The sequence below is a fragment of the Amblyomma americanum genome, chromosome 9 (genome assembly GCF_052857255.1).
Source record: "Amblyomma americanum isolate KBUSLIRL-KWMA chromosome 9, ASM5285725v1, whole genome shotgun sequence".
In the NCBI taxonomy this organism is placed as follows: Eukaryota; Metazoa; Arthropoda; class Arachnida; order Ixodida; family Ixodidae; genus Amblyomma; species Amblyomma americanum.
Window position 1 is genome coordinate 10,446,009 of NC_135505.1, and position 12,396 is coordinate 10,458,404.

The window sequence follows — 12,396 nt, forward strand, 5'->3', positions numbered from 1 at the left end:
GCCCCTTGAAATCCTTGAATATCCTTGATATTGACAATATAAGTTCAAGGGCCCTTGAAACTACTTGAATGCCCGTGCGCTCCTTGTAATCCTTGAAAATTCCATGGGATTTGTTCCGTTAGAGAAAACTAATGACGTACCTCCGCAAGTCACGCTGATTTTAAAGTCTCTTTCGCTTACGCATGTCCATGGAAACAAGCTTTGTTGACTAAAGGGCAACATCAGGAAGTTTGTTTTAAATCCCGCAGCCCCTACGTCGTCTAGCAAATAATATTCATTGGAAATCGAATCCAATTCAATGCAAGGCATATCGCTCGGTCGGTTGGCGTATAGTGTCTAGAATATACTCTAGTGTGCCGTGCACCGAGTGTCTCCAACGCGGGACAGTGGCATAGGCAGTGATGCCTGCTGCCACGGGCCACCAGACGGCGATGCCTGTCGGCACCATGCTAAACTGTGCAGTGTTCGACTCGCATTCGTTTGTGGTGCATTGATTGCTACGTGTCGATTGCAATGCGCAGTTCATTTCGCACTTTGCTCTTGCTTTCATTGCAGTCTTTTCTTGTTGTGAGTGGGTGTTTTGCGTCTACGTGTGCGCTCGTCTGTCTAAAGAAACTTCAAACAGGTTGCGAAACCGCGATTTCCCAGACAGAGACGTGGAAAGAAACGGCTCGTCTCATTACCCAGCGCGTCCGCAGACCTGGAATGTATCACGGATTGGGACAAGAACATAAAGGAGGCAGATCGCCGGGCAAATGGGGAGACTCGCGTCATGTCTCGCCTGAAGTCCGCCCATGTCTCAGTATGGTCCGCCACAGTCTCATAGGGCAGCACACCAAGCGGCTGGCGGCGGCAGGCATCACTCTCGGTGCTACCGCGACACCTGCGCTCGGCACACTAGAAAGTGCTCTTTTAGGCACTATAGTCGGGTCGTCTGTCGGCCTCGTGCGCGCCATTTCGGTGAAGTTCGCGTTTGTGTGGTGTGTCTACTCTGACAGGATGCCAGGCGGGAAGTGCAAGTTTCAGCCTGTGTGGCTGCAACATACTGACTATCGTCACTCGGTGAGACTGGAACCAAGCGATCCTTATCGAGCAAAGTGCGCGATATATCAGAAGATGGTCAACATTGCAACGATGGGGGAATCTGCCTTGAAGAGCCACCAGGAAGGCACGAAGCACCGATCCAAAGCTGCAGCAGGTGAGGGCTGCTCATTCGTCACAAGTTCCATGCAAGCGGCAAATCTGACGTCCGAGGCTGCTTGTCAGCGTGAAAGCATGGCACCTTCCTCTCGGGCTGCGACACTTGACGAAGACTGCAGCACGCATGATTCCATGATGGAAGCCGAGATTTTGTGGACGATGAAAGTTGTGTCGTCACACTACTCCTACAGCTCCAGTGGATCCATTTTCCAGCTATTCCAAAAGATGTTTTCGGATAGCGAGGTTGCGAGAAGCTTCACTTGCTCTGAGAAAAAAATGTGCGTACGTCGCCTGCCACGGTCTGCACCCATTTTTCTTTTCGCAAGTACAACAAATGATGGAGAAGTGTGACAATTTTGTTGTGCTTTTTGACGAAACCTTGAATGAATACCTGCAAAGAAAACAACTGGATGTTCACGTCAGATTGTGGAAAAACTGTGAGGTGACAACCAGATATCTGACTTTGACATTCATGGGTCACAGCACAGCGGACGACCTTATGCAGAAGTTGACGGAAACACTCGCGTCCTTTTCCCCTGAGTAGGATTGTGCAGCTCCCGATGGACGGCCCCCCGAATGTCAACTGGAGTCTTTTCAACAAGTTGCAGCAGCACATGAAGAATGACTTTCAAGTTCAATGCTTGGATATTGGTTCATGTGGCTTGCACACAGTGCATACAAAGCAGGAATGCATGCGATGAGCTGGCAAGATGGCACCTTTCTGTCAAGCTTATTCTCACTCTTCCATGATGCACCGGGCCGCCGTGAAGATCTTGTTGAAGAAACAGGGAGCAAGCTGCTTCCACTACCTTTCGTACCGCACCGTTGGGTCGAGAACGTGCGAGTACTGGAGAGAGTTCTGGCTATGTGGGAGCATTTGAGGCACTACACCAAAGCAGTGAGCGACCATAGGCTACCCTTGCCAAAATGTAGAGCGTATCAGAACGTCAGTGCTTTTCTGAAGGACCAGCTTGCACTTGCGAAACTGAACTTTTCACTAAACGTTACAATAATTGTGCAGCCTTTCTTGACTGTTTTTCAGAGTGATTCTCCAAAGACATTTTTTTTAGCGAAAGAGCCTGAAACTTTTTGAGGAGCCTCTTTGCAGGGTACGTGAAGCGCTCGGTATTGACAGAAGCCACGAGCATCACGAAACTGCTACGAATTGATGTTCATGATTCTGCCAATTACACGTCACTTAATAAGGTGGACGTTGGACGTGCTGCTGAGAAGATCTTAAAAGAGCGGAAAAGCGAGTACCAAGTGTGATGTATAATTTAGGGGCTAGTGTCGGAAGTTTATTGTGAACATGATCCTGAAAATCATGGAGAGAAGCCCTCTTAGGTACCCTCTGGTTAGAGGGTTGTCATGTTTCGACTCCAGAGAGATGTCGAAGACAGAAATGTGCCTTGGGAAGCTGAAAGTTGTTCTTAACTGTTTAATTGACAGCAAGCTTCTTTCTGAGCACAAGCGAAATATTGTGTGTGCACAGTAAATTCAGTTCTGCCAAGAAAAATGGCATGAACTCCAAAACTATGAAAGAGACCATGAACGCCTTGACATTCTCTTCGTGCTCCTTTTGAAGCATGACCGAGCGTTCTCGATGTTATGGGAAGTACTGAAGGTCCTTCTCTTGCTTAGCCATGGGCAGGCTTCAGTAGAAAGAGGTTTCAGTGTAAACAAGCAAGCCTTGACATTCTCTTCGTGCTCCTTTTGAAGCATGACCGAGCGTTCTCGATGTTATGGGAAGTACTGAAGGTCCTTCTCTTGCTTAGCCATGGGCAGGCTTCAGTAGAAAGAGGTTTCAGTGTAAACAAGCACATCGCGGTCGAAAATCTCATCCACCCACCTAACCTTCTGCCGCCCCCTGCTCCGCTTACTTTCTCTTGGAATCCACTCCGTTACCCTTAAGGACCAGCGGTTATCTTGCCTTCTCATTACATGCCCTGCCCAAGCCCATTTCTTTCTCTTGATTTCTACTAGGATGTCATTATCCCGTGTTCCCTCACCCACTCTGCCCGCTTCCGATCTCTTAATGTTACACCTATCATTTTTCTTTCCATGGCTCGCTGCGTTGTCCTTAACTTAAGCTGAACTCTTTTCGTTAGCCTCCACGTTTCTGCCCCGTAGGTGAGTACCGATAAGATTATGCTGTTGTACACTTTCCTCTTGAGGGAAATTGGTAAACTGCCACTCATGATCTGTGAGAGTTTGCCATATGCGCTCCACCCCTTTCTTATCCTTCTAGTTATCTCCCTCTCATGATCCGGATCAGCTGTCACTACCTGCCCTAAGTAGACGTATTCCGTCACAATTTCTAGGCTCTCGCTGCCAATTGTGAACTGTTGTTCCCTTGCTAGGCTGTTGAACATTACCTTGGTTTTCTGCATGTTAATTTTTAGACCCATCGATCTGCTCTGCCTGTCTAACTCATTGATCATGATTTGCAGTTCACCTCCTGAGTGACTCAGCAAGGCAATGTCATCAGCAAATCGCAGATTATTTAGGTATTCTCCATTTATTCTTATTCCCAACTGTTCCCAGTTCAGGCCTCGAAATACATCCTGTAAACATGCGGTGAACAGCATTGGCGAGATCGTGTCTCCTTGCCTGACGCCCTTCCTTATTGGAATTTTATTGCTGACTTTATGGAGGACTATAGTAGCTGTGCAGTTGCTATATATATATACAGTTGAACCTCGATATAACGAAGTAGTACTTTTCGGGAAAAAACTTCGTTATATCGCGAACTTCGTTGCAACGAGGTTTTTGTCTTCGAGTGCCGTTAATGAAATTGTACATTCAAACAACATTCGTTTTTCTGTTTTATTCCGCTCACGTGCGTTCGTGACGATATTGCAACCGATTTTAGAAGAAACGACAAGCAAATAGAGCGGCAAGAGTAGTTCAGTCAAGCTTCGTTACCTCGAAATGGCACATCTCAAATTATTGCTTTAATTGAAATTTTCTGTAGAGTCGAGCTGCTCCCCGCGGCGCCGTGAATTTTGCTGCCCATTACCTTACAGTATTTTCTCAGCGAATTGCGGGTATCTCAAAATCTTGAATGAGATATGGAGATAATGCCGCAAGTGAAAAATTAAAGCGAGCTTCCCGTGTTGCTGCCACGAAGACGTGCCACGAAGCGTGCGGCATCACCGAAAACAAAACCAAGCAGCGCGGAAATCCATTAATGGCGTCAAGCAACACTGCGCTCCGTCACTTGCGCTCACGGGCTGATGGGAATGGCACGTGCAAGTAGGAAGCCCCCGCAAAATAGTTAGGCTGGCTTTGTGCACCGCATGCGGGGCGGGGCGCGATTTACTGACTGTCAACTGGAACTTCACAAGACAGGGCGTAGCGGAGGGCTCCGAAAATTACACGACCACATGGGGGTTAACCGGCGCTACGTCACGCAGTACACGGGCGCCTTGCATTTCGCCTCCATCAAAACGCAGCCGCCGCATCATCTGGATCAGCAGTCCAGCGCCGCGACCGGGCGAGATTGACGCGAGTTCAATAACTAAGCATACTTCAAAAACGAAGAACCTTTATTCTCAAAAGTTTGCAAAAGGCAAGTGACTGCATCAAATCACTTCATGATGCAGTGCGAGTTGATGCAGTCATGAAGTCAGTTATTTTTGCCTGACGTTTGCTCATGAGCGTCGGCGTAATGAGGCGTTCGTAGGTGGCTACCGCTACCAATGCTTGTTCATGTTCTTGCGCGCCGGCATAACTCCGCAAAATGTCAATGGAATTGAGCACTTCTGTTGCTGTGGGCGTCTGCGTTGCCTCCTCGGTGTCGTCACCGTCCTCTACAATGGTTTTTTTCTTGAACGCTTTCAATTATTGCGGTGTCGTCCAATTCTTCTGTTGTGACGGCATACCCACCACTGGCGATGAAGTCGGTAAGGCTTACATCCTCGGGAACGCCGCCTTCCTCGCTCAGCTGCTGCCACGCATCAGCGAAATCTGACTGTGCAGGCGCCTCTCCCTCGCTCGCTTCATCGTTGTCTGCCGCATCCAATGAGCCGCACACAGCTTTTATGCCAGCCTTTCTAAAGCAGTTTACAATAGTTTCTTTGCTCGTAGACTGCCAGGACGCAGATAGCATTTCTATGCCCATAAACACGTCAATCTTGGTGTCGCGTTCAAGGCGCATGTTGAGCAAAATTCTCTCGATCATGCGCTTCTTGTAAGCACACTTCACGCTGTTGATTACACCTTGATCCAATGGCTGGATCAGGGATGTGCAACTTGCGGGAAGAAATTCCAGCTCGATGTTTGACAGCTCCGCGTCAACGTGGTGCGCTGAACAGTTGCTTAGGAGAAGGCAGATTTTTCTCTTCTGCTGCCTCATTTCCTCATCCAGCTCTTTAAGCCAGTCGCTGAACAGGGCTCGTGTCATCCAAGCCTTTGCGTTGCTGACGTACTTGACGGGCATCGACCTTCCAATGAAACAACGTGGTCTTCCACTAGCTCCGATGACCAGCAGCTTGCGTTTATCCGTGCTATCCATGTTCGCACATAGCAACACAGTTAGACGTTGCTTGCTCTGCTTGCCGCCATGGCAACGTTCATTTCTCAGAGCCAGGGTCCTCTTCGGCAAAAGGCGATAGAATAATGCCGTTTCATCGGCGTTATAAATGTCCGCGATGTCATAGCGGGCGAGGATAACTGGAACACGGTCACGAAGCCAATCAGCAGCTCCAATGGCATTCGCCTCCGCGCTTTCACCGCTGATTGCTTTGCCAACGATATTGTGGCGCTCTTTAAAACGTTGTAGCCACCCGCTGCTAGCCTTGAATTCGTCACACCCAAGCACACTTGCAAAGTCCAGGGCTTTCTGCTGAAGTATGGCGCCACTCAGAGGCATGTTCTTTGCGCGCATTTCCATGAACCACGTGAATGTGGCTTTCTCCACGTCGCCGTACGTGGCCGCTTTCAGCCTCTTCCTTGTCCCACTCAGGCCGCTGTCGCTGACAGCGCACAATATGTTGTCCTTCGCCTTTAAAATGGTCGAAAGGGTACTCAGTGTTATTTCGTACCTGTCCGCCACTTTCTTCTTCTACTCGCCGGCGGCTACTTCTTTGATCATTTTCGCTTTAAAATCAAGAGAAAGCACTTTTCTCTTCCGGGGCGCACCACTCATTGTTGCACAAATAAGCACCACGATCAGAGAAAGAAATGCCCCCGCAGGGGGGCGCCTGCAATTTGCAGGCGTCGCGACGGTGAGTGGCGACACCGCGGGTTCCCGAGCATCCGCAGGGACATCTCCGCAAGGGGATGATGGTGAACTGTGCATCACCACGGACCCGAGCACCCGCGCCTCGCCGTGCGTGGCATCGCCGTGTCCGGGGAAAAGGGGATCCTGGTGGTTGAGCCAATGCCGAGCGTTTAGACCTTTAAGGCCCCTCGGCGGAAGCAACACACCACTTTGGCCCCAGCTTCACGTAGACGGCACCTCCGGCCTGACCCGACCGGGGGAAATCGGCAGTCGCCTTTTCCTATCCTCTACTCTGTCTTTCACTTTCCTATTTCTTTCTCACAACTCTCCTATCTCCTACTCACTTCTTAGTTTTTTTCACTTCTCATAGGCGGCCAGGGTTAACCATGTGTGGCCAACCACCCTGAGTTGTGTCGGATTTGGTTATAGTTGAGGTGTACAGCTGGCGTGGGCAGGACTTGCTTTCAAGTTCCTGTCCCGTCCCCTTGTTGGACTCCATGGTGGGTGGCTGGCACCATGACTGAAAAACTTCATTTTTTATGGCTCCCCCCCTTTCAAAACCCGATCGCTCTCTCAAGAGAGGGCGGAACGAAGCAGCAGACTTTTTTTCAAAAAAGAAACCGACATTGACATTCACCAAGTTCTATGTAATCCACAGCGAAAGTAATGAAAAACAAGCAAGAATAATTTCTCCGTTCCTTGTGTCTAAATGCCTAACAGATACCCTGGGCCCTGGCTACAAGGTGTCTAAAATGGCCAGCGGAGACTTATTGTTAGAACTCCTTGACAACACCCAGAACTCGAAAATCGCAAACATTGCATCCATCGGAGAAACCCCAGTTTCCATAACAGCGCACCGATCCCTAAACTCAGTCCGTGGAGTCATCTCTGAAAACGACTTCATACACCTAACCGAGAAAGAATTGCTGGAAGGCCTGTCTGACCAAAATGTCACAGATGTGTACAGAATCAAAATCCGGAAAGACAATAAAGAAATAGAGACAAAACACTTGGTCCTAACGTTCAATACAAGTACATTACCAGAAACCATCGATGTAGGATATTTAAAAGTAAACGTCAAGCACTATATTCCAAACCCACGAAGATGCTTCAACTGTCAAAGGTTTGGCCACGGTTCACAGAGCTGCCGCGGCCGCAAAACGTGCGCAAAATGTGCTTCCAAGGATCACATTTCTGAGGAATGTGACGCAGCCCTGCGCTGCGCAAACTGCGAAGGAGAACATGCTGCATACTCCAGGGCCTGTCCGTCCTGGAAGAAGGAAAAAGAGATTATCACTATAAAAACCAAGGAAAATATTTCATTTAGAGAAGCAAGAAGGCGATTTGCCGTTACCAACCAGTTCTCCTTCACAGCAAAATCCAGCTTTGCTGATGTGGTGCGCAGGGGCGGTGCACCACACAGCACCCCGGTCGCTGCCGAGGCCACTTCCATCGAGCCAATGGCAGGACCATTCACGCCCCAGGCAGGGTCAGCGAAAGCTGCCCTGCCAGTGTCAAAGCAGGGAGCGCCGGTCCATGCGTCGGCATCCCGCAGGACTTCCCCCTACCGGGGGAGGACTGAAACCCACAAACCCGCGGCTTCCCCGCGGTCCTCCAGCGCCTCGCGTGAGGCGATGGATATAACTGCCACTCCGCCTCCACTACAGAGGCGGAACAGCTCTCTTGAGCGGAAAAAAGACAGGCCCCTAATAACGGGCCCACTACTTAAGTAAATCCCCTTTTATTTCCTCTCAAAAACATAAACATGGCTTTTTTAATCCATTGGAATTGTAGAGGACTTATGCGGAATTACAGCGACATAACACATATTTTAGGGTCAATGTTACCCACAGCTTTATGTCTTCAGGAGACCAATCTTGGTCCACAACATGTACATATCCTGAAACATTATAAAACTTTTAGACGCGATCGAGAGCAGGCAAATCGGCTATCGGGAGGCGTCGCGATAGTCGTTCAAAGCGGTGTCCCTGCTCAAGAAATTAAACTCAAAACAAAACTTGAGGCGGTTGCAGTCAGTATCGTAAGCTACAAAACACTAACAATCTGTTCCGTATACATTCCTCCACATTTTACGTTAACACTCCATGATCTACAGCAACTGATCAGAGAACTTCCGGAGCCATATCTGTTACTTGGGGATTTTAATGCTCACTCCTCCCTGTGGGGAAGCGAACGCTGTGACGCTAGAGGTCAAATAATCGAAGATTTTATCCTGACGAATAATGTATGTCTTTTAAATACGAAAAAGGCCACATACTGTTCCCCAACGTCTGGGAAAATGAGCAGTTTAGACCTGTCTTTTTGTTCACCTTCTGTTTTTAGTGATTTTAAGTGGGACGTTTTAGACAACCCGTTTGGGAGTGATCACCTACCAGTTTTTATAAGCCTATCATCCTCACCTGCAGTCACCCCAACCAAACCACGGCGATGGAAGCTACATCTAGCTGATTGGGCGTTGTTTAGAGAAAAGGCCAGATTAGAGGACATTTACTCAGAAGCACTTAGCATAGATGAAATCAATGAAATTCTCACAAAGTGTATCATCGATGCTGCACGGCTAGCTATTCCCCAGTCCACAGGCGTGGTGCGCCAGAACCACAAGGTATGGTGGACGCGAGAATGTTGGGAAGCCAAAAAACAACAAAATAAGGCCTGGGGTGTATTTCGTAGGTATCCTACTCACGAAAATCTAATAACTTTCAAAAAGGCAAAAGCTAAAGCCCGGTATATACGGCGGAACGCGGAAAAAATGTCTTGGCAAAATTATGTGTCTTCCATAAACAGCTCGGTAACATCAAAAAAACTGTGGGAGCAGGTCAGAAAAGTAAATGGCAGCTATTCCCCATTCACCCTTCCTCTGCTGACGGATCCTGGTGTTCAGACAAGTATTAAAGAACAAGCAGACATTTTGGGGCAACATTTTTTTATAGTTTCTAGTTCTTCCCACTATACAAAGTCATTCTTAAAATACAAAAACACAACCGAAAAACAAAGACTCCCTACGGCAGGCAGCACAAACGAGCCTTACAATAATTTGATTACACTTCAAGAAATACAGAGAGTACTGTCTATAGGTAAACAAACTGCACCAGGCCCCGACGAAATTCATTATGAAATGCTGTCCCATCTATCTGAGCAATCTGTAGAAGTTCTGTTAAAATTTTTTAACAAAATATGGGTCGTAGGGAAAATACCAGCTGCTTGGAAAAAAGCCATTATTGTTCCATTTCTAAAACCAGGAAAGCCACCAACCTCCCCTAACAGTTACAGGCCTATAACCCTTACAAGCTGTCTTGCCAAATCTTTTGAGAGTGTTATAAATATTAGATTAATGTTTATTCTAGAATCCCGAGAGCTTCTTGATGTCCACCAATGTGGTTTTAAAAAAACGTGTTCCACAGTCGACCATTTAATCCGCCTGGAAAACACAATCCGAGAGGCCTTTATACACAGACAACACTGCCTTTCAGTTTTTTTCGATATGGAGAAGGCATATGACACGACCTGGAGGTTCGGGATTCTTCGCGACCTGGCAGAGCTTGGTATCCGCGGGAGGATGCTGAAATATTTGAGCGACTTTTTATCCAACCGTTCTTTCCAAGTTCGTCTCGGCGCAACCCTCTCAAATAATTTTACTCAGGAAAACGGCGTTCCTCAGGGATGCATTTTAAGTACTACATTATTCATAGTAAAAATGAATTCTTTAACCAGTATAATTCCACAGTCCATTATGTACTCGGTCTACGTTGATGACCTTCAAATTGCGTGCACATCTTCTAGCCTGGCAACTTGTGAGAGACAACTACAACTCACAATAAACAAATTAGCACTTCGGGCAGACAGAAATGGATTTAGGTTCTCTCCACAGAAAACTGTTGCGGTTCTTTTCTCGCTGCAGAGAGGACTGCAGATTAATCCCACCCTCCACTTGAACGACACCACACTTCCAGTAAAACAAGAACACAAATTTTTAGGCTTAACTTTTGACAAAAAGCTAACGTTTCTACCACATATAAACACCCTAAAAAAGAAAGCCACCCAATCCCTGAATATACTTAAAGTACTCTCACGGAAGCGTTGGGGATCCGATAGGAGGTGCCTATTGCACATCTATCGCTCTCTAGTACGCTCTTCGTTAGACTATGGATCCATAGTGTATGGCTCTGCGAGGCCATCATACCTAAAAAAGCTAGATCCAGTACAAAACCTCGGGTTGCGCCTTTCAACGGGTGCTTACAGAACATCACCCATAAATAGCCTTCACGTAGAAGCAAATGAACCGACCCTCACCAACAGGAGAACAATGCTTACCTGTGCATACGTACTGAAAATAAGGTCGCTACCGAAACATCTTTGTTACACCATAGTTACAAAATGCCCATCCAGAACACTGTTCACCAACAAACCTCAAGCTGTAAAACCATTGCTCCTCCGCTTTGAAGAAATATGCCAAGAAATAAACATACTAGATGCACTTCCTGATGTCGCCCAGAGACCCGATAGGTTGCCACCTTGGTACTTGTTTCCTGGTGTATGCGATTTCGCACTGACACACATTCAAAAAAGACATACCCCACTGGAATATATACAGCAAGAGTTTCTTGGAGTAAGTGAAAAATACAAGAATTGCACAGATTTCTACACAGATGGCTCTAAGACAGCACTCTATGTAGGGAGCGCGATAGTGCAAGGGAAATGGGAAAAAGTAGTCAGGCTGCCTCAGTGCGCTTCAATCTTTACAGCAGAATGCTACGCCATTGTTCTAGCGGTAGAACAAATATTGAAGAAAAACATACAGAACAGTGTTATCTACAGTGATTCTCTCAGCGTAATTACAGCAATAAACCCCAGAAATGCAACTGAACCCTTAATAGGAAACATAATACATAATGTAATACGAGCTTATTCACAAGGACATACAATAAAGTTTTGCTGGGTTCCCAGTCACGTGGGCATCAGCGGAAATGAGAGGGCTGATGCAAGCGCCGCACTTGCCCTTAACGCAAAAATAAAACCAGTTAACATACCGCATAAGGACTGCATCAAGTCAGTCCAGAATAAATTGAGAGAAAAATGGCAGGCCTCTTGGGACAACGAGGTTAACAACAAGCTGCACTTTGTAAAACCTGTCCTGGGTGAATGGAAGACCTGTAGGCACCAGGAACGATTTATTGAAGTAATTTTATGTCGTCTCCGCATTGGACATACACACATTACACATAATTTCATACTAACGAAACAAGACAAACCTCATTGTGAAAGATGTGGAGACGAACTAACAATAAACCATATTTTATTCTCGTGCGCAAAACTCGAAAAACTAAGAAATAAGCACTTTATGAAGTTTTATAATGAATACATTCCTTTACACCCAGCGCTGCTTTTAGGCGAAAATGCCATTGTGAACATATCTTCCGTTTTTAGCTTTTTAAAAGAAGCAGATGTTCTTCAGAAACTGTAAACTTTGATCTACAGCTTTGCTTTAAAATGTGATGCATTTCAGCCATTTTCTCATTCCATGAGAAGAGGGCTGAGGTGGTTATTTGAATGGTTGGGAGCCTCAGGATCCTTGCCCAGCCAAGGATGGCTACTGAGGTTATCTGACCTTTTTGAAAGCGTTTATTTTTAGCCATTTTTAAAAATTCTTCTTTCTCTTATTACTACCAGAACGAAATAGCAATTTAAGTCATCTACACAACCATGTTTCCTCCCACCTACAGAAAAATGTTCATATACCTTGAGCCTGGCGCATGATAGCCTTAGCTGCTTATGTGCCATTAAACCCAACACAACACAACACAACACAGAGAAAGAAATGACTTCTTGTGGCAGCGTGCCTTCCTGTGCCAACGAACGAGAGACGCACTAGGCTTGGATCGGATTGGATTGACAACGTTGCTCTAGACTTCAAAACGTCGGAGAGGGCACTATTTACACGTCTGTGCGCCTGG

At 46.9% G+C, this 12,396-nt stretch overlaps 1 protein-coding gene and 1 pseudogene across 2 annotated transcripts in view; both read left to right on the forward strand.

Moving 5' to 3' along the window:
* LOC144104616 (uncharacterized protein CG1161) overlaps positions 1–12,396 on the forward strand; it is a 48,049-nt gene that overhangs the window by 21,923 nt on the left and 13,730 nt on the right. The gene's annotated exons all lie outside the window — the stretch shown is intronic.
* LOC144105041 (uncharacterized) lies at positions 805–3,111 on the forward strand (annotated as a pseudogene).